The sequence below is a fragment of the Gavialis gangeticus genome, unplaced genomic scaffold (assembly GCF_001723915.1).
Source record: "Gavialis gangeticus isolate Ggan-Ray unplaced genomic scaffold, GavGan_comp1, whole genome shotgun sequence".
Classification (NCBI taxonomy): domain Eukaryota; kingdom Metazoa; phylum Chordata; order Crocodylia; family Gavialidae; genus Gavialis; species Gavialis gangeticus.
This window is the reverse complement of record NW_017729030.1, coordinates 4723869-4746125: the sequence shown is the minus strand read 5'-3', so window position 1 is coordinate 4746125 and position 22257 is coordinate 4723869. Positions and strand designations below refer to the sequence as shown.

General features: G+C 39.3%; 1 long non-coding RNA gene across 1 annotated transcript; it reads right to left on the bottom strand.

The window, feature by feature from the left end:
* Positions 1-8144: 8144 nt before the first annotated feature.
* LOC109300969 lies at positions 8145-22038 on the bottom strand. The gene is made up of 3 exons (XR_002098373.1): positions 21885-22038; positions 15176-15184; positions 8145-8155 (listed from the first exon to the last, which is right to left on the bottom strand). It is a non-coding gene; the product is annotated as an uncharacterized LOC109300969 (long non-coding RNA).
* Positions 22039-22257: the final 219 nt, after the last annotated feature.

The window sequence follows — 22257 nt, the reverse complement described above, 5'->3', positions numbered from 1 at the left end:
ATCAAGGAATGTCTCACTATCTTAAAAATGTTTGCAAATACTGATTAGATTTAATTTGCAAAGATGTCACACACACAGAAACAGAAGCACTAACCAACTTTATTTTGTCCTTGTTAATATAGCGATGTTATCTGTGTTCAGTTTTATTTCAAAAGAGGTTCCCCCCCCCCCCCCAAAAAAAAAAAAAAACAAAACCAAACAAACCTGGTTCAGAGAAAGCTCCCGTCTAATTGCAACACTGTCCCAGTTCCTAAATTTTGGGTTGCATCTTGGTGGCAGCGCAAACAAATGTTTCAAATTTTTGGTTCATCTCCTGTTCTGCCTGCAATGAAGGCACCTCCTCACAACAGAAACTATCATGCCACAATTCTTCAGTTAAAGAAGAAAAAGACGTTGAGATCAAAAGAATAAAATAAAAGGTTAAAAGGAAATCAAACTTGAAAGAAGGGCAGAGAACAGTTAATTGGAGGGTCCGATTCAGATGTATTCTGCAGTGCTTGCTCCTACTTTGCCACCTACAACTCATCTCTTCACAGCAGAATAACAGGAATCCCACTGACTCCTCATTTCCCTCTTGACTGTAACCCCCAGCTCAGTCCTGCGCTGCAGTCTTACAATACTTTCCCCAGCTCCCAGCTCCTATTTTGAGCGCTGGGGCCTTTACACACTCAGTATCATCCCCTACAATTTTAGGATACCGGACTTGGATGCAGGCACTCCTGACTTCAGGATCAGAAGATTGTATACAGCAGGGTTTTGAGGTCATTTCTGTGAACTCCCTCCTAACACTAGGGAGATACTTGCACAGACATAAACAAAGGAGACATCCTACACAAAGAAAATGTGGAATGCAAACGGACAAATTGGGGAGCTTTAGATTAAGGCCAGTATCAGCTAGTTTTAATGTCCCTCAACAAATTACAAAACGTACAGACAAAGAGCTCAGCTCGCAAGTAACTCATTAACTTTTGATATTTTTGGAATAGCAGGAGATAAAGCTACATTCATGAGGAGAACTCTAATTCAGAGATTTGTTTCACACAGACCAAATTAGAGTCCGTATTACTGCTTTGTTGAATTAAGCAGAGTCTATTCCAGTCCCTTTCAGCAATTTTAGGCTTCAGATGCTTTACATCTACTTACAGAAAGACTTCCCAGACAGTTGATTTGAGGAACAGCCTTATTGTTTTCTTCCCCCCCCGCCCCGTTGTCGCTCCTCCTTAAATAAACAAGCGAGCACAGGGCACAAAATTCCCATTTACCCCCACAGCCTCCTCTTCCTGCATATATTTTCAGTTGACTGCTAAGTGTCTCATTTCCAGGGAGGGGCATGCAATTAAAGCTAACACACTTTAAACAATACAGAATGCACTGACGGAAAGAATAAAAGATCAGATTGCTCATGCTGATCTAACTTTGTCTTCAATTACCTCTTCCCTCTGTTTATTGTTATACTGTCCAGAAAGGTGTGCGCGTAATCCCCTTGACTGCCCTTGATGTCAAAGGTGCTTTATGATTCAAAAAGAAGAATATGTTAGCTGCAAGTGATGTGAATAAGTAGCAGTTTGACCTTCCTGATATCAGCTGGACTACGTGAAGGCAGAGTAAGCTGCATGCACCATGGTAAAGACAGAGCAGAAATGGTACAGAATCTGGGATGCTGCATTATTTGTCATCATTTAGATTTCTCTCTTGGGGCCATTAGCAGCCTCACATTATCCTGGAATGTCACCTTTCCTACCAGGGTGGACATTATAGCACTGCAAAAGAGAAGTGCATGGCAGATTAAATGTTATGCCCCACAGGTTGATAAAATCCTAAAGAGTGAATTAATTAAACAACAGAATAAATAAAATCTTATTCTTTCTCAACACTCGCCCCACAGTCAACCTTAAAATACCTCACGTAAGGCATAATGCCCACTTCAGTCATGTCGGCTGCTGATCATTAATTGCTTCAGAAAAAGACAATATTTTATCCATCCTCTTTGGAGTTCGAGTATGAATGGTGAAGCAAAAGAGAGCGAAACTGAGTGAAACATGAAAAGCTTGATTTGTTAGGACCCCTGCTGTCTGAAAAGAGATCAAAGCTCAGGAGGAGGCTGTAAAACAGCCGAATGCACTGCACAGAAACATGGCCTGTGGCAGCTGCTCTGGGCACGCTCTCACAACACAGGTGTACCTCCAACTCCACTTTGCCAGCTGAATCATGGGAGCAGGTTACCTCTTCCTTTCCTTCATTATTTCAGCCGCAGTCACTGAGGAGATGCGGGCTCCATCCATCACAATGCACAAATTCACAGTGCGCAGATTCAGCACAGGCCTAATTAAAGCTTTTCCTTTCATTTGTGGAGATAATTAGACTTTCATCTCACCAGGAAGCTTCAGAAAGATCTATTTCTTTCTTCAATAAAAGCTACATCAAACAAAAGCAGATTTTAATCGCTTTTTCTTTGGGGCATGAGTCAATAATGAAAGATGTCACGGGTAACAAAAATTGTATGCAGGGGGAAAAAAAAAAGGAGGGAAAAAAGCCGAAGCAATGTTCTTTAATTAACATCATGTTTGCAAACACCATTAATTTCTCTCATTAAAATGATTTTTATCTGCAACTGATTGTTGATAAAACAATCGATTTGAGCATCTCATCTGTTTCACCGCTATGCAGGAACCCATCTGCTGTGCTGTAAAGCAGTAATCATGCAGACTGTTAAGCAACATGTGAGAACAATAAAAAATGCATATGTGTGTCTCAGGGATTTGTGAGGCTGACTGCAGGGCAAGGGCCACCTTTCCACAGAACATGTATAAAAAATGACTTGGTGGCAGGCCAAAGGACAAAATGTCACAGAGATCAGGAGTGCATAAATAACAAATGAATTAATATGTGCAGGAGGAAAGGGTTCCATCTGTGTTGAGGAAGCTGGTTCAGAACAATAACACAGAGAGAATTTAGAAGTATTTAACACTAGCCTATTAGCTGTTGTGATGTAATACCAGATGACAAATGTGCAGAGCTTGCTGCCTGCTTTTCAAAATTATTAGCATCAAAGCACAAGCATTCTCTTGTACCACCTTTCCCATTGGTGCAGGAGGGAGAGCATTTTCTGGCTCTGGGACAACTCTGCATTATTTATTTATTTAACCATTTGACAGTGCTTCTGAATGGATTGGCTGGCACGCAGACTTACAAATACGGTGCAGCTGATGCCCAGGGGAACTGAATCCTGGCAGTCTAGAGGGCAAATAAAGCATCCCTCCACCCAGAGGCTTATTGCAGCTTCAAAGAAATACTAGGTTTATTTCATAAGAACACTTTAGGGTAGCATTAGGGCAGCTTGTTTAAATACCTCTGTAATGATTCTGTTTTCTTTGCAAGGAGAGAAGGGCAGCAAAATGTTTTTAATACTGGATACCAAAAGTAAAATGAGAACCCCCCCATGCCAGTTGGAAAGCACAGCATCCGCCTGGATTGGCCCAGAGGGGTGATGCAGCTGTCTGACCTCGTTCTCCATCACTGGCAAAGACTCACTAAACCTAAAGGTTCCCAAACCTGAACACAAATCAAAATAAACTGCAGAAGGTTATTTCTAGCTTGGGTATAAGCCATGTTCTCAGCATGCATGACCCTGAGACTCAAAAGTGCAGCACTGAATGCAGGCCTGTGCTCTGGAAAACTAATGAAACTTACAGGGCAAAATAACCCATGCAAATGAGTGGGTTTGATGCTGCCCCTGTCCCAGTTGTGTAGTGTTTCTAACCACTGTCCAGCTGCAGCAAACTCAGTCAACCTTGTACTGGTTTTTTTTTCCCAGACCCAAGTGATTCAGTTTCCCTTGGGTTTTTTCTTAACCCTCTTAAAGCTTTACACCGAGAGCTCTTCAGAAATCCATCAGCCCCAAAATTAGATTACAAGTAAATTCAGTTATGTGGTTACTGGGAAAATATAGCAGCTGCACTTCTTTCTAATGGAGGTTACAATTCAGTATTGCATGTGCTATGCCAAGAATCCTGTATACTATAAACATGTACAATAAGAACAAACCATCCATTCATGAAGCATATTTATATCAGCCCAAGTCATCACCCCTGTTTTAGAGACCAATCCTGTCACTTGATGTGGTGCTAAACTGTCATTGGCCCTGGGATCAAAAACTGAATCCTATGTTCAATTGTTGCCAAATCTTGCAGTTTTATTGCAAGTGTCATGTTAAGCATTTTTTTCTGTTAGGGCCCATTCCTGGAAGCATGAGACAGTAAGAAAGTGTCAGTTTTCAATTTTTTAAACTTCAGGTCCTTATGGTTATGGAGAAAAAACTGTAAAATATGAACCCAAAGGCTAGGTACAGAGATTGCACATAAACTGGTATAGGTGATTCAAAACCAGTTTGAACCTATAACAGAACAGAAGTTCAGTGCATATAGATGTGTTTAAAAATTTTGGAACCTGGTCTAAGATACTCCTGGATGGATGTAATATCAGATTTAATCAGTTTAGACTGGTCTATTGAACTCCTGTACCAGATCCCCTTCCAACTCAAGTTAGGTTCCCAGTCCCCTTGTATCCTAGGATGCTCCACTAACCCCCACCTCACAGGGTGGGTGGATAACCTCGGCCAACGCTTGTTTGCTCTGGCTGAGTGTGGGCTGGCCCCACCTCCAGGCTGTCACAGAGCTGAAGCAGTAAAGCCTCTGCTTCCCAGCCCTGCATCCTGCTTGCATCTGTCAGCGCAGCTGGGGGCAGGGTAGGGGAACAGAGGCTCCCACCCTGCCCCCCCCCAACTAGTACAGCTGAGGAGCCGTGCAGTGGGGCCCTTTCCCTTCCCCCCACTGCCTGCCTTGAGCCCCACCGAGTCCCCCCCCGTCAGAAGTGGGGGTGGAGGGGTGTAGAAGGCCCCAACATGTGGACCTGGCCATGCCCAGACTGGGCCAAAACATCTGGGAGGAGACTTAATGGCAGGGGTCTCTGCTTACTCCCCTCCTCCTGACCGCTGGCAGGAGCCAGAGCTGGGAATAGAAGCCATACTGGGCCAGGCAGCAGAAGAGAGGGGAAGCCTGTGCTGGACTGCTGCCCCCCATTGTTCTGGCTGGGTCTGGGGGGACAGATCCATGCAGCCGGGGCCTCTGCTTTCCCCCTGTTCCCACCCTGCCACTAACAGCTGGGGAGAGATGTTGTTCTGGTTCCTCCACTTCCTGCAGCTAACACCAGAGGGTTGGGGGAGTGTGCCCAGTAGCCAATCAAGCATGTCCCACTGCTTGGCTACATTTGGCTGCCCTCTGCCTCCCAACATGCTGGAGACTGCTTGCAAGAGTGCCCCAGCCTGCTACCACCCCGCTTCCCCACCTACCCCCTGGGCAAATGTGCATCATGATTGCTTCCAGTTCAAACTATGCAGCGTAGAGAAACCTGCAAAGATTTGGTTGATTCTGCTTTGGGGTTTTTGAATGTCTGTACCTAGCCTAAGAGGCTAAACATGTAAAAGAGAAATTAATAAATAAAAAACCCCAAACATTATTTTTAAAAAAATTAAGTTTTTTTGAGCCTGACTCATGACCTTTTAATGCTTATGGTTGGCAATACTGGCATATGGAAACTGCTTTGGGAAACTGAGATTTCTAAAAGCTTTACAGACATTCTTTCATGCTGCATTCAGCCAATTGCATCCCTAATTAATATTAAGATTTTAACAGGGTTGTATAAATCTGTGGTAGAGGCTGGAAAGTTAGAAGCTTTTCTTGTTTGGGCTCATTTTGCCTTGGGCCTCAGTTCACCCATAGCTCATTCATTAAAAAAAATTTAAAAAAGCCAAATGTAAGCTTCTGGACACCTTGCTCAGTGAAGCAGAAGGTAGCTTCTGTCGAAAAGAGACTTTTTTGTAATAGTGTTTGAATTTGGTAATTAAGACAAAAATGTATGCACATTTCACTGCATTGATTTAGTCTTCTAGAATATTCTCACATGCTGAAAAAAACTGGATTCAATACCAAGTAGGTGGTTTAGTAGAAACTTTAGCAAATTCTTTTAGAATCACTTCAATAAAAAATAAAAATAACATTTGAGTCTAATTATGCTTCAGTTGTTGTTCTGATTGTCCAAAATCTCTGAATTGCAACTTGAAATTCAACCTCAAATTGCCATTGTCATTTTCCTCACTGATTGCCCGGGAGCTGATTCTGACCCCTACTGAGATAACAGAGCAGGGTGGGGCAACTCCAAACAGCAAAGCAATGGACAGCAGCCATGGAGACATCACTGGGAAAAGAAGAATGGAAATAAATATGAGAAGTGATCCTCTCTAATGACGTAGAGATATTACTGGCAATATCTCCTTTTGTTGTTGTTGTTTATTTATGTGTATGTATTTGTGTGGTCGGTTTACTTGAAAGGTAGCAAAATCTACCTTCCTTTTGTTTAACAAGCATTTTTCTAGGCAGGGAACTTGACTATAAGAACACATGAACAATAATATAATTTCTGCCATGTCTATCAGGGATAGCCATACCACATAGGAAACTGCTGTATTTTTTTTTTGCTGCATCTAACTATGCTTTTAGAGTACTGTGTGATACAGAGCTGAGGACAAGAAACAGACAGAAATAGAGATATTACTGGAGTAGGACAGAGATGGCTTAAAACAGGCTTCTGTGAAACTAACAGCTGGAAGCTAAGCATCCCATCATCCCCACACGTACTATAGACCAGGCCTTCCTTTCCCCACAAAAAGCAAGCATAAAGTTGTTATTGACAATAAAACTGATGAGGTTCTCCTTTGCTCTAGACACTAAGTGCTTCAAAACACACAATAGGCCAATTCCTCTGCTGAGATGAATCAAAGTATGTCATGCTATCCTGCGACCAAATGACTTGGCATCTAAAAGACCTTGAGTGCTAGATCAGGCCAGATCCTCAGTTGGTATAAACTGGCAAATGCAGCTATACCAATGTAAGCATCTAGGGATTTGATGCAATTTATCTAGTAACATAATAGAGTGTCTCGTGGATCATCTTAGATTTCAGTTCCCTTCCTTTTACGAATGCATAACTGCCATTCCAACTGGGTAGTCTACATTTTTTAAGGCAACTACTAACTGCTGATTTAAATGATGTAAATTGAGTACTTGTTACAGGTGCTGTCAAGCAAAGATGCTTACCATGTTATTATTGTACCTGCCAGAACTAAACAAAATTGAAAACACAGGTTGGTTTAATAAATGTGACTTAATAAAGACGGTGACTGGTTGCAATACAGTGAATTTGTGTTATGTTTTTGTAATACAGTGAATCTATTGAGTTTTGCTTGGTTCCCTATCTTATTTTACTGAGTAAATCTGGTCTGGCATTCAGGCTGGGAGGCTAGATAGATGCAGATATGTTACTTGAAGCTTATACATACATAAGCTCAGCAGCTGAAGGAGCTTAACAAAGAAAGATGGGATCACCAATTCCGCTATCCATGATTCTCAGCAGCATGTGCTAATGAATCAAGAAGAAACAAATGCTGAAAACAGAAAAAAAATGTGTTTAAATTCATTTCTTGTCTTTTGTGAGACTCTAGATAGCCAGAGAAAACTTCCTTCCTTCCTTGTGCCCTTGTGACAAGGTATTTAGCAAAATTTGCAGATTGACTGGAATCTACGAGGCTACACTGTAACTTTTGCTATGGCCTCAAACTTGTGACTTCTGGTATGTCAACCATGTGCCTTAGCACCTTTGCCACCCCAGCCCCTGCCAGTGAAAACTAAATTTGTGGGGTTGTGTGGGGAAAGGGTCAGGGTAAATCCTCCTACTGTGTCATACCTCAATTCCCACAGATCAAGACATAACTAGGATGCAGACTGTATTGTAATCGAGGCCCTACAGGTTCTTCCCGAGGTAAGTGCCAAAATATCTGCTGCAATTTTCTTCATGTTAGATTTAAAACAATATATGTGGGAGACTGTATGTCACAATGTATTATTTACGTATTTATACAGGAGACTGAGGGAAGAAGCGAGTGACAGGGGCTCCTTTTACCACGCACTTGTAGATGATAGTAAGAGCCAGAAAAACTCCATAGCTAGGCATTACCTTCTCCTACTGCCCCTTCACCAGATTCTCTTGTCTGGGGAGTGCTCACTTTACCAGTCAGATAGGAGGGGGCTTTGATGCAGTTTAACTCCAAAAAGACAATGAAAAGATGACAAAGGACAAGCTCTTCATCTGTTTTATGAAAGGGGGAAAGAAAAGAAGAAGCTATATTCTCCCGTGAACCCCGTATTTGATCCTCTACATAGCTATAACTTTAGCAATGCTGTTGGCAGGAGGGTAAAGAAATGAAGAAAAAGTAATATGTCCTTGCTCCAATGCTTTTTTAAACAAATGCAGAGTAATGTTTAATTCCCAAGGAGCTTGTCAGTCTTTTTGGGTACAGGACTGTGTAACACAGCTGTTACTAATGAAGAGGGAGGGAGAAGGTGGATAAGATCTAAATGTTAAGAGACTGGCACAAAATAATGCAATGGGTGAAAGGCTCATTTCCTCATGTATATCAACATGTTGTCAGGAGGCCCTGTGGCAAGGACAAAGCCCAATTCTTTTAAAATGGGGTTAAGTGGTCCTGAAATTACACTTACTAATGCCCCCACCAAAAAGGAAAAATAAAAAGCAGCAAGTCTTCACAGCCCATTGAAATCCACCTATGAGACGTAATCTAATTAGATCTGAAGTACTATGGATAGAACTGAAATTCTTCAAAGATTTTTTCCTAATAGGTATTACATTTAAAAATAAGATTAATCAGTCTTTTTTTATTTCAACTGAACTGTTGTGAGAGAAATGTTAATGTAAGGCTGTCTTACAGATCCAAATGGACTTGGAGTAAAAATATAAACTTATGTCAAAGAAATTATAGAAAGACAGTTTACTACAGTTATGCACCAAATCAAAAGAAAAGCTGATGGCCAAGGTAATCACGTATAGTGCTATAAACAGTACTTAAAACCTGTAGACTAAAATGGCAGGAGGGTTGACTCTTCCCCTTGCATTTCTGTGATAAAATAAATCCACTGCAGTGTTTTGTGTGTGAGGGTCTCTTGGGGAAGAGGTTACCATTTAAGAACAGCCACGTAATGCATTGATTATCAGAGCCCGTTAGACTGTTGTCATTCTCCATAACTGTATGATATATTGAGTTCTGACAGGCTGCTGTTGACTTCTTCCTCAGAGGTAGCTGTATTTCAATAATGTGTTAAAGATATATATTAGGTGAATGATCTGGGATTCCTTGGAAATGTTTTGTATAAAATAACTAATATCTATTAAAATATAATTTACAGAATAACATCTGGAAATAGAGATATGAATTCTGTCATTGGCCTTTGCTGAAAATATCTGTTCCTGTACAAGTGATTTCCCTTTGGAACAGCAAACATACATAAATACAAGTATGTACAAACACAAAGGGTATCAGCATGTGAAGAATATGAGATTTGTGAGTTTAAATTTGATAACAGCAAGTAAACTACAATATATGACTTCGTGTTTTCAACTGCAGTTTCTCAGTGATACATGATAAACACTTGATTTATAAAATGGAAGCCATGGCAATTTATAAGGTATAAATAGCTCAAGTGTACAAACAGTTGATTGATGATCTAGCTTTACTACCCTGACCAGATATGCAGTCTCAGAAACTGGAGCCACAAATTCGAGCGACTCTCTATGTGTGCAGTCTACCAAGATTGGCAGTATCTGCTCTTCATGATAAAGGAAAATATACGACAGACAAGAAATAGTATGTATACAAAAAGGAATATTTCTATGTGCAAAGGAGATTTCAAGATCATGTCTTCCATAATCTTATATTCAAAACAGTGTCAAGTCATTCACACACTCTAAACAGGGACCCCAAACCCATAAACAACAATATAAATTGATAATAAGAGTTTGTTGTGAATAATATGCTTAATATTTGAAATTCAAAGCATGTGATTCAGAAGTCAAAACTGTAGTCATGCACAAACCTCCAGTTTAAAGTTAAAAGTAAAAAATATTTGATTTTGAAGAATCCCTATTTAATTCGTTAGGTCCAATCCAAAAATCTATTGAAATTATTTGGGTATTTCCCTTAAATGCATTGGCCTTTGAACTAGGCCCTACGGAAAATATTTGGAAGCATCATTTTATAGTAAAAGTCTATTTGTAAATAATTATGTAAGGATATTAATAAATGATTAATCAATTTTCATAATATCTAACAGGTTGCTTATTACCACCTGTAATACCTTCTGTTACTTTTCTTATAATTTCTAACACGTCCCACTCATGTCTGTAATATGTTCAAAATTCTTTTTATTTATTAACTCATTATAAAACATTTTGGGATGTATCTTTAACTTAAAATATAAAACACACATTTTTAAGTGAGAAAACTGCTTATCAAATGCTATTGTTTCTCTTTCCTGATTGGAGGACTGTAACTCAGAATCAAAGACAGCTTGAAGAATTCACCAACACACTGAAATTCTCAGGGAGACATTTTTTAAAAAGTTTAAACATTTTCATTACTGGGCCACAAAGGCTCTAACTAAGGCCTCAGTTCGTGTCAACTGTGGTTCCTATGCCGTTTGTCAGCAGAGTACTGTTAAGATTTAAATTTGTGCTTCTCATTACATACTTGGAAAGAAATCATATGGAGTATATTGTTCTAGCTCTGAAAGGTGTGTCTAATCTTTGTCTGGTTTAATTTCTGCTATACTAGGGATCTCCAAAAAGCATTTGGACATACGTTGTATGGCTGTGTCAATTCCACATAACATGCATCACTTACAGTAGTATACAAACTTAGAAATAATTTTTGATTTGTCCATTTAAACTGCATCACTTCAATGTCTGGAAACATCAAATCTAAAGGACTAAAACATGAATAAAGCCAAATTCACTGTAGACTCAAATGGATACTCTGAATATTTGCTTAAATGTTGTTACAGTCATCCTATTCTGTGGCTTATACAATGAAAAACTAAGTAGTCTATAGGCATAGATTCAGGTTTTGTTTCTTATGAGAATCTTGCTTTTATTTCGTTTTGAATCTCTTCTGATTGATGCACAAGGAATGAAGTGATATAGCCTAGGCTACCCAGCAAATCAGGAAGCCGATCGAATTTAGAACCTGAGACCTGTCTTATTTTCAGACATTTTCCCCCACAGCAATTACAATGAAAATGTATCTCATCACTGCATGGGCAAGAGAGAGGACATGTGCCCAACCAAACCGTGGTCAACCCTACCAGCTGTTTCAGATGGGCAGAGCTCTGTTTCTTACAGAACTATGTGGCTAGTGAAGTCTGCCTGCTTGGAACAGTTTATAGGACTAGGGCGTATGTCTTATTTGAGGGGGGGAAGCAACTAAAAGATGTCAAAAACTATTTTTTGCAACAGATTTAGGCATAATAAGGGTACTAACTTGTTGAGAAATTAGAGTGTGAAATTGCTTCTTTTTTTGTGCTAGGTGGCATTTTTCACACAAAAAAATAATGCCCCAGAAGAAAAGATAATACTTTATCTTGCACTGCCTAATTAATGAATATTTTATGATTTGTAAAACCCGTTATATGGGACATGTTACTCTGATTCTTGCAGAATTATAATCCTCTCAAATCAGGGCACACTAAAAAGGTTGGACAGATAATCTTGTATTACGGTTTCCTGCCTGTGTTTGACTTGTGGATAAAAGGAAAACATTTGTTTCTAACAGTGGTAGGCTTTTGACCTTCACAAACTTAAATACCAGAGTAACAAGCAAACACAAACACAAACAAAATAAAGGAAGACTGGTATATCCAGACTGGCATGGACCCATACTTAAAAGTCAAGCAGCACAATAAATTTCCTGATAAAATCAGATGTCCTTCTAAAGGATAGAATTCAATGGTGAAATTCTGACTATATGCCACGACTTAACTCGAGACAGTTTCTACTCTGAATGCAAATTTCCAATGCAAAAAAAAAAGTATTTATGGCTTTTCAAATGTCTCAAGTACTTTAAAGTAATGTAAAAGAAATGATGCAGGTCTAATTTAAGCCTAAAATGACTTTCCTAACAGAAAACTGGAAATGAAGATGCTTTTCCAGCATCCAGGTGTTGATGAAATTTAAGTGCCCACCAGATTGCCGGCCCACCCATAGATTATTAATGCACAATTAATCTACTAGTGCAACTGTAGAGTGTCCTTTAACTTCAGAGCCCATAAGTATAAAACAGCAACACACTGTGAAATTAATGGTAACACTTAAAGGTCCCATTGTTATTAATTCATTTGACATTCACTGTAATCACACCAGTCTTAATGAATTCATTTGGTATGTGAATATTGCATGCACTTTCAAACACATTTCACTGAAAATCAGAGCTAATTAATGCCCAAGATTCAAATAGTTTCTTTTGTTAGGAACACTATACATTTTTTTAAAGTGCCTTTCTGAAGCCAAAATTTGTCCCATTGCTGAAGCTCAAAAAAGCTATTCTAATAATTAGATTTCTCTTAGCGGTACTGACATATAAAACTAAATTGCAGACACGGGACCAATGGCAATGTGGAGTGGCATAAATGTTCACTGCCCCTTTAGAAGTTCCCACAGACATAGCTCCTGAGGCATGCCCCATGTATCTGGGAGCACAACAGAGAGCTATTGCTTCTTTGGAAAGGGTACAGTATGTTTTCTCCCTCCTTCAAACTGCCTCTAAATGTCTTTGGCTGTTACATTAAAAGTATTGGTGCCAAAGTCTTGGTGTCACCTCTCTCATTTTATGGAATCTAGTTTCACTGCAGGCACTACCCATGGGTAGTTTCTACTGCTGAGTACAATGAGTATAAATGTGCATGTCCTATGCTCACAAGTATATAAAGTAGAAGTTCTTGCATCTCCCCCACCATTATATTATTTGTACAGTATACAGACAGACACTATCTAAGCCATTCTCACAGACTTGATGCCTAAGGATTTCCTTCCTCTGGCCAGTCATATAAAAATGCAATGATGGTGCCAGCTAAGCAGTTATAATATTGCCAGTCTTTCTTTCCAGGGGTGTACATGAAAAGTTGAAAGACTGGAATAAAAATTTTCATCATTTTAGTCATCCATCAATCTAGACCTACATGTCAGAAACATAACAAGCACAACTTCAAGGAACTGTGGGGTGAGGAGAGATTTCCTGTTAATGCCAGATTTGATTACTCACCTAGTTCCAACAAAGGAAAGGTTTTCCAGATGGCTGCATGACATAATTCTACTCCTAAAGCTTTTGTTTCAAACATAATCCTTTAAATTGAATTGAAAAGTTGTCTCACACCAGTAGATGAGGTGACATTATACATGTAACTTTCTGACTGCATTTCCTTAGATATCTAGCAACTGTCTTTAGATAGCCTTGCCTCCCAAGATAATAAGATGTCAAACAAGCCACAATAACCTGATATCAACCATTTCCTAAATCCTTTCTTATGTCTCGGGCATGTTGTATTCAAGGATTTTTTATATTTCCATCTTAAAGTAGATGAAGGGATGGCGGGGGGGGAGGGGGTCAAATGTGACTTGTACTGTAAGAACCTTTATATCCATCCTTAAAGAGAGCAGGCACATTTTAAAAAATGATACCCCTTTCCTTTTTGTGCAAATGCAAATCCTGTGAGCACATACCCACAATCAACACCCCCCATGTCAGAATCCACATATCCTAACAACATCTATCACTAAATGTGATATACCCTGTTCAATGCAACAAATTAAAGCCTCTCTCATGGAAATGATGTGGGTGAAACTAAACCACTGTTCTCTAGAACAAACTCTCACAGAAAAATAAAGAATAGAAACATCCAATTATCAGTGAGAGAACACTTTACAAAATAATTACTTCATCTGATCTCCTTGACCTAAGGGGAAACCTATGAAATGTCTTCAGACAATGGGTCTAGGATCAAACTTCCATAATTTTACTGGATATCAACATCAACATGGACTTAGACAATGGTTTTACGACTCATCAACATTTATCTGCTCCATCTGGAAGGTAATCTGTCTGTGGTCCACAGATACAAAAACCTCCCTCTTCCATTTTGAATGTTCTTATTTCTTTACATGATTAGGTTTCTCTTTTTCAACTGTACTTTACTTGGTCTGTAACTACTTTTGACAAGAACTCTTTGATTTACATGTTTACCACCCACTTCCATTTTAAGTGATCATTTTCAGTTGCATCATTGGGTTAAACAATAGCAATTGCTCTGAATGGAATTCAGCTCAGGCTAGATGTGTGTCTTTCATAGACCTAAAAATAGGCATTTGGGGGTCTAATCTCACTGCCAAATTTAAAGTTGGCATGAAAAAAATATTACCCAACACATCTCATTTCCTGCATTTTTCAAAGATCATCATGACTATACCTCTACCGCACTCCTTTTGCCTAAATTAGTCATTTTTTAACACTTTTTCCTTTTGGACACTTCAGATGTCCATACCTGGTCCACTCAGGTGAAAAGTATGCAGGTAATTATGTAGATAACCCCTTAATTCACTGATTTTTATTAGGACTGCTTATTGAGTTAGGTACTTCCAAAAGGGAAAAAAATGGTAGAAACTGGTCGTATATTTTCCAACTGAAACCTTTCATAGGAAGTTTTGTGTATTTTCTATTTAGTGGGGTTTTTCTGAGAGAGGACATTGTTTAAGACTGTACTGCACACGTTGCATAGTGCATAGGATGAGGAACATTTTCAGAGATTTTGTCAATTCAAGATGCAGAATCCCTTAAAGCAGTAAAGAAAGCTAGTTAACCATGTTAGTCTGAAGTCAGGCATAATACAAGGTAGACTTGCACCTTACAGACTAACTACATCAGAGATGTATAATATAAAAGCTTTTATGATTCTGGGCTCACTTCATCAGATGAATCTAGTGAAGTGATCTTAGGCTCATGAAAACTTATGCTCTATATCTCTGATGTAGTTAGTTGATAAGGTGTAAATCTACCCTGTTTCTGCCTTAAAAGAGTAAGGATTTTTCTGGAACGATCTCTCTTATTGGACCAACCGTATGTTTGGGATAAAGTTAGACAAGCTTTTAGATGCAATGTGCATTGTATTCCAAAGGTGGTCTAATTTTATTCCAACCATGCAGTTAGTTCAATAAAAGATACCACCCCCCAAAACTTCATTGCATCTCACATAATTTTTGAACCATTACAGCTACAATATCACTCTAACACTACCTTAAAAAAAGTAAATAATCTTGTTATAGTTACTTCACAGGAAAATCCCTGACTCCAAGACATGACTGTCCTATTCACTCTCTCCCTGCTGAAAGACAAAATTTTCCTATGATTTGATTGCCAAGCAAGGCCCATTAAATAAAACTATTTTAGGAGAGGAGATAGACAGATCAATCAGAACTGCAAATCAAGAGTGTCTTGCCCTGAGGTACTGATTACAGTTAATAAGGATTTGTCTTCCCTCGGTTTCTTTAACACATTGAGAATGATGAACAAACTGTAAATGGAAAGACACACACTGATTTCAGATTCCTCTTCATTTTTCACTAATGTCCTAGAGAAACAGAACATGTCTTAAGGTTCAACTATATGTTATTCCATTTGGCATGACCTGATTTGAACAATGACTGAGCTCTGGTGCTACCTATTTGAAAAGCTTTCTGCCTAATTTAGTTATTTTGTGAATGTCTTTTGCAATACATTATTTGGAGGAAAGTACTTAATGTTTCAAAATGCTAGCAGTTTCTTTCATTAAAAAGCCTCAGGCCTCAAACCTCAAAAAACAAAAGGAAAAAAAAAAGAACGTCTTGTTCTATATCAGCACAGGAAGTAACACATGCAGATAAGGTTGTCCAACATTTTCCATTATAAGACCCGATTGTCAGATGATTATAACTTTGCCAAAATGTAACTGCTCAAGCTGAAACTTTTCGTGCCAGGTGTCTGCCTCAGGCAGAATTTTTTTGGAAAGATTCGGCTAACACACTTAAGCCATTCCCCAAAATAATGTTAAGGGCAAATACAATGTTTTGTCCATAATACATTCTTACAATGGTTCACTGAGAATTCTAGCACATATGTATTCTGGATCAGGGACTTGAAATCTGGGTGCCAGGGGATCAAAGGGTGTTCTTTATTGTTCCTGGATATGTTATGAGCTTCTCCAAATGTTGAAGGAACATAGAACTGGAAGAGAATACCCAGGTGATACAGTCCATTCTCCTTTAATGCCAGGCAACAAGGTAATAATTATATCTGTCCAGGAGGGTCATTGGCCACTACCAAACATCACACTCAAAAACCCAAACCAGCAACAAAAAATCTAAACCAAAAGCAAAGGAACAGGAGTGGCAGGAGCACCAATATCTCGGGCTCTAATTTGTTAGGTAAAAGATGTTCAAATGACCACAGGAAGCAGATCATGCTCCACATTACAGAGAAAGCAAAATGCCCAAATAGTCCTTGTCAATTTGACCTGAGGCAAATTTTCTTTCTGAGCACAGATCTGGTGATTGGTTTAACCTTTAGCACAACCCACTAGCCAGGTACTTGAGGTGCCTCTTAGTACTATTAGGAGTACTAAGTACCCCTTTAGGCAAATTAGAAGACCTGAAGTATGGGATTATTACAGTATAATATAATACAATTATAATGTAAGCATATAAAACATTTAAAAGGCTGGAGAATGAACAACTAAATAACCCAGGCTGACCCTCCTTAGTTGTTTGCAAAAAAGCCCATAGAATTCCCTGTAAACTAAAATCAAACATTTCTTCAAAACACAAACTTGCCTCAAGAACCCCAAAGCAAAACTGCTCTAACCAGGAAACTGCATCTCACCCTCAGACCACTCTCTGTAGGTTCAACTTCTGCCTTCAAATCCTTCCCTTATACCAGCAAGGTCAAGCTGCTCTACTCCACCAGATACCTCCAACATATGGCAGGCAACCCACACAGTGCCAGTTTTATTTCAACCCCACATGTGGGAATACTGACTACTCTGTTAACTCCTTCAAGATCACTCCTATCCTATCATACCATCCCTTCTATGTCAAGCTTCACCACTCTGATCTAGCTTCATCTTGAAGCAATTCAGGTTCTTTGTCCTTGTTACCTCGTTTGCAAGGCCTGACCAGAACTTTTGTTTGCAGAGAGCCCTTAGAGACTGCTGAATGGCTTGGCAGTAGAGCATGGTTCAGCCCAGGGATACAGCAACTCACTCACCAAGCGTTCCCCTGAAATTGCTTTTCTTGGCAACTGGGGCTAGCTGTGGCCTCTGGCACAGGAGCAGATAGCAGAATTCATTCAGTGAAAAGGACAGGGCAGTACTTTGGAAATGAATCAGAGTTATACAGTAAGCGAACTTAATCTCTGTGCAGCTTCTGGCTTATTTTGTGTAGAAGCTGGAAGGTTTGCAATATATCAGGGATGTCAAACTGGTGGCGCTGGGAGTGCCCGGGGCATGTAAAGGGTTAATTTTTGGCACTTGGGCTTCCACCTGGCTATCTAACACTCCCCCCATCACTCTGGCATCTCTATGTTCCCTCTTCCTCCGCTGGCTCTTCTTCCTGCCCCTACCCCAGGAGGAGAAGTGGTACGACGCAGCTCAGGCTTCCCATGAAGCATGGTGTAGCAGGGGAGCCCGTGGTTGGGGAGCTAAGGGTGAGGCTGGAGTGTCCACGTGGCAGCCAATGAGCCTGTGGCTTGTACTGATGCAGCCTGCAGGGCATGCAACATTCATGGGATGTAGCCTCCTGCCACCTAGAAGTTGGACAGTCCTGCAATAAATGAAATGGGATTGCAAAAGGAAAACAGTTTCATAGCTTTGAAATGTAGTGGCTGACCTGGACAACTGCTTCTAACCCTCCCTTTGATTTAGAGCTCATTTGTGATTCCGGGCCTATCACTTATACTAAATTTTTCGAAGGTAGCCTCTAGTTGCGTATGCTTATTTTGTGGGCACTTGGTTTGAGAAGCATGAAGTTGAATGTGCAGAAGGACTAAACACTCACAACTGCTGACAATGTCAAGCTCCTATGAATATACAAACTGATAATAAAATGCAAAATTCTCTGAAAAATCAGGCCTTGTAAATCTCAAATCAGGCACCCCAAGTCTGTGCATTTTTGTTTTTCTATTAATGTCACTTATGCCTCAGTTCCCCATTAGCAAAACAGAATTATAATTCCATTTAATCTCACACGAGTATTAGGAAGACAATTTCATTACTGTTTACAAGTTATTGAAAATACTCAGATGAATGAAACAGAAAAATATATGGAAATTAATAGTCTAATATTCGGAATAGGGTTTGGATGGTGTATATCCAGATCAATAAGGCACAGGGCCACATACTGAATAATGAGGATAAAATTGAATATTTTATGGCTACTTATTAAGTAAATGCTATGTCAACAGTAAGGTAAGGATCTTCTGAAAAAGAAATACGTAATAAAATAATTGAAGGCCATCAAAGTATACATATGTGGAAGCCAAATGAAGGCTACATAGGTAGTCTTAATTTAAGGATGTCCAAATATTTGAATATATAACTTGACAACTTTGATACGCTTTTAATATAGTTATTTTTAAGATAAATCGATAGATAGATAAATATGTAGACTGTGTTTTACTCTACGAAATCAACTTGCAGATGACAACTGTTCCTATCTAATGTTTGCTGGGTACATCTGGAGTTGCCTTGATCATGGTCTAAATTCAAAGTTTAGACTAGCATCCTGTCCTGAAAGAATAAAGAACAAGCTCTTTCTAACTTTTTACATCACTTGAAATGGAATTCCAGAAATTTTTCTCAAATAGTTTCTTGGGTAGTGATTGAATGAGCAACAAACTAGATAAAACTTTAATTTGCTTTTTTTTTTAACATAAAAATTGGTAGTAACCAAAATATGGTATTTACCTCAGGCATGAAATTTACACAAAATATAACCTCACAGACAGTGAAAGACATGCACTTCCAGAAATCAAGCAGATATGATGATTATATAAAATTCAAACAGAGGAATATATCGCGGTAGTACTTTCAAGCTTGCTCTCAGCTGATACAGAAAGATGGTCACAGATGAATGAGATTATAAAATGGATTTACGAAGTCTTTTGTTATCTGAATGCTTATCAAAAACTTCTAAGTTTTTAAGATTGCGTACCTCTGGGAATGCACAAAGTATTCTACATGAAAGGAGAATCAGCTTTGATATCTGGGTGGGGGGAGTTGGAGTATATGAGAACTTAGACTCTTCAGTGGTAGAAGCCTTCCTTGTTCGGGTAGAAATTCTTCCATGGCTAGCTACCATCTTCCAAGAATGGCTATTTTTGAGGGACTTTGGCTGCACCTAAATAAAATAACTCCCTTCAACCACAGAGATGGCATCATATCTAGTTATTCAAATCTGCATAAACATATGAAAAGTAGAGAAGAGGTTTGGATTTTAAGATCTACTGTTTTGGCTCATGTCTGCTGATAGAAATATTCACAAAGCAGGAATACAGTGAACTGTGAAAAGAATTTATCAACCTACAGAATGTCTAACCGGATTGAGGACAGGACTGTCTAACAATGATTTTAATTATTATTTTTTTATTTGTGTTATGGTAGCACTTCAGTACACCAACTAGAACTAGTGCTCAGATTTCTGGATGCTGTAGTTTGACACAAATAATATTGTGTCAAACTACAGCATCCAAAAGAGCTTACCCTCCAAATAGATCAGACAAACAAAGTATGGTAGAAGGAAAGTTTTACAATTCCCATTGTACAGATGAATAATGGAGGTACACAGTGATGGAGTGACTTGTCAGAAGTCACTGTGAAATTCTGTGGCAGAACTGAGATTGAACCCAATTCTGAAGTGTCTTAAAATTGAAGTGTGCATGCGTGCGTGAGTGTGTGTGTATGTGTGTGTGTGACAGCGAGCAAGAATGTGTAACCTTGATGCACATAGTAAAACGTCAGGTTGTTCATAACTTAGTATAACATACAAAGATGTCAAGGTTTCTTCCCAATAGAGATAAACTCAACCTATCAGATTCACATTGATTAGAATAATCAGCCCAAACAACTATTAGAAACAATTAGTGGGTAAAATGAAATAAGTTGGTTTCCAAGTTAATGATAAAAAGCTCTGACCTCTTTTTATATACTATTTTCCTAGGAAATAATATCTCAGTATTGTTGAAAGAAGGAACAGTTTTCACAAAATAGATGTCACTTTGAAATAGTCTAGGGAGCCATTCCTGTAGAGATAAACCTAAAGCATACCAGATAACCACTGAGTTTATAAATGATCTGTAATTTAATGACTTACTCAAACACTCAGCCTTTGTAACTCTCAGCTTTTCACATCTTTTCATTTCAAAAGATATTCTCATCCCCTTTCTAGCTTAAGTAATTTTCACTATTTAAGAAAAACAATTTAAAAATATTTTAGGGTTCACAATTAGGCAAGGTAATGACCAATGCTGACAGAAGCTTTTGCTGGGAACACTATTTTTTGTCTAAGTTGAGATGAATTTCCCATACGTTCTGTGTAAGATACACTTACCCTGTTTGACAGCAGTACTGCTGCAGTCCTGAAAAGGGAGGTAATATCTGAAGGCCACCTATTGTGAATTTTTTTGAGGGCTGCAGCGGCAGTACCAAAGGCCACCTGCAGCAGCAGGCAGTGCCTAGTTATTTGGGCTAAGGAGTCAAATGTGGCTGAATGTGATTCTATTCATCACTTCATTTTGAGCCACTGGCTAAAGCAGTGGTTCTCAACCAGGGTTTCAAGGCCTTGAGATCTTTTCAAGGGTGTCATTCAATATTAGCACTATTAGGTGTGGAAACACGATTCTCAGGATAAACTTAGAGATTTCAAACAAGAATCCATAGTATTAAAAATATGTTGACCTATTGTCATTCTAAGTTGTTTGCAACAGAAACATTTTTCAGTTCACAGAATCATAGAGAAGTAGGGCTGGAAGGGACCTCCAGAAGTAATTTAGTTCAACCCCCTTCCAGAAGCAGGATCATCCCAATTCAAACCACCCAATACAAATGATAATCTATATGCTCTACATAAGACTACCATCAACACTGATAAAACATAGGCTTAACAACCTAGCCTGCCACAGGTAAAGCAGGGGAACCATGGCAGTCAATGTCCTGTCAACTTCTACGAAATGTTGTCAATATATACTCAAGAGCTCCTGGGTAGAGGACCACAGCCTCTACTACAAAGGAAGACAAAATCCCCACCAGGTCCATACCAATTTGACCATGGAGTAAAATCCCTTTCTGACCCCAACTATGGTGATTGGCCTGACCCTGAATGGAGGGGCAAGACCCTTTAGCCAGGAACCTCCAGCTTTTAGCCCTGCAGGTACATTAGCACACCCCGGTCAAAATCCCCAGCCTTGGCCGTAGCCAATACCCAATGTCTCGAGGAAGACTTAAAAACATCCTGACACATGTAGCAGAAAGGGGGGGAGGGAGGTGAGATGGGGACAACCAGTAAAGATTGGAAAATGCTCACAGCAGAACAGAGGCATACCTCTGCCTAGATCATCCCTGCTTCATATGAAAACTGGGAAAGCTTGGACAGTGACTCTTGGACAAAAATGCAAGGCAAATGCTAGGGCAAGACTGGATTGTGGTAACAAGACTGCCACAAGAAAATCAAACTGCTAATGGCTTGTAGCCCATTAAGCATTGAGACAGTGGAGTGTTTGTGGTACCCAATACCAGACCCATGTCATAAGATAATAAAAAGTGATGGTTAAAATTGTTGGCAGAGACCCAATGCACTCATCACATGCGTGTACCTAAGAAAGCCAAAGAAAAGGCTTCGCCAGTGAAGACAAGGAAATGACATATGCATTTCAATTGACCTAGCAGCTAAAGAAAACAAAAGGCTAAATATGCATCTCAAGAGAAACCTGTAAGAGGTACAGCAAGAATGCCCTGTATGTGACATGCTAACATTTCTCCAAACAGGCATCCAATGTCTAAGGAGTTACAAATGTACAACTATTCAGTCTTGGTCTGGAGTTTGGTAAACAGACCATCACCGGTACAAGTTACTGCAAATATGCCCTATTGATATACAAATACCCCAAAACACCTCTAAGCATCCTGTTTGACCACTCCAGGCTCATCACTTGTAATTAACCTATAATTTCAGAGGCTACAGAGAAATACAAGTCTTCACACCTAAGCAAACATAAAACAGGAG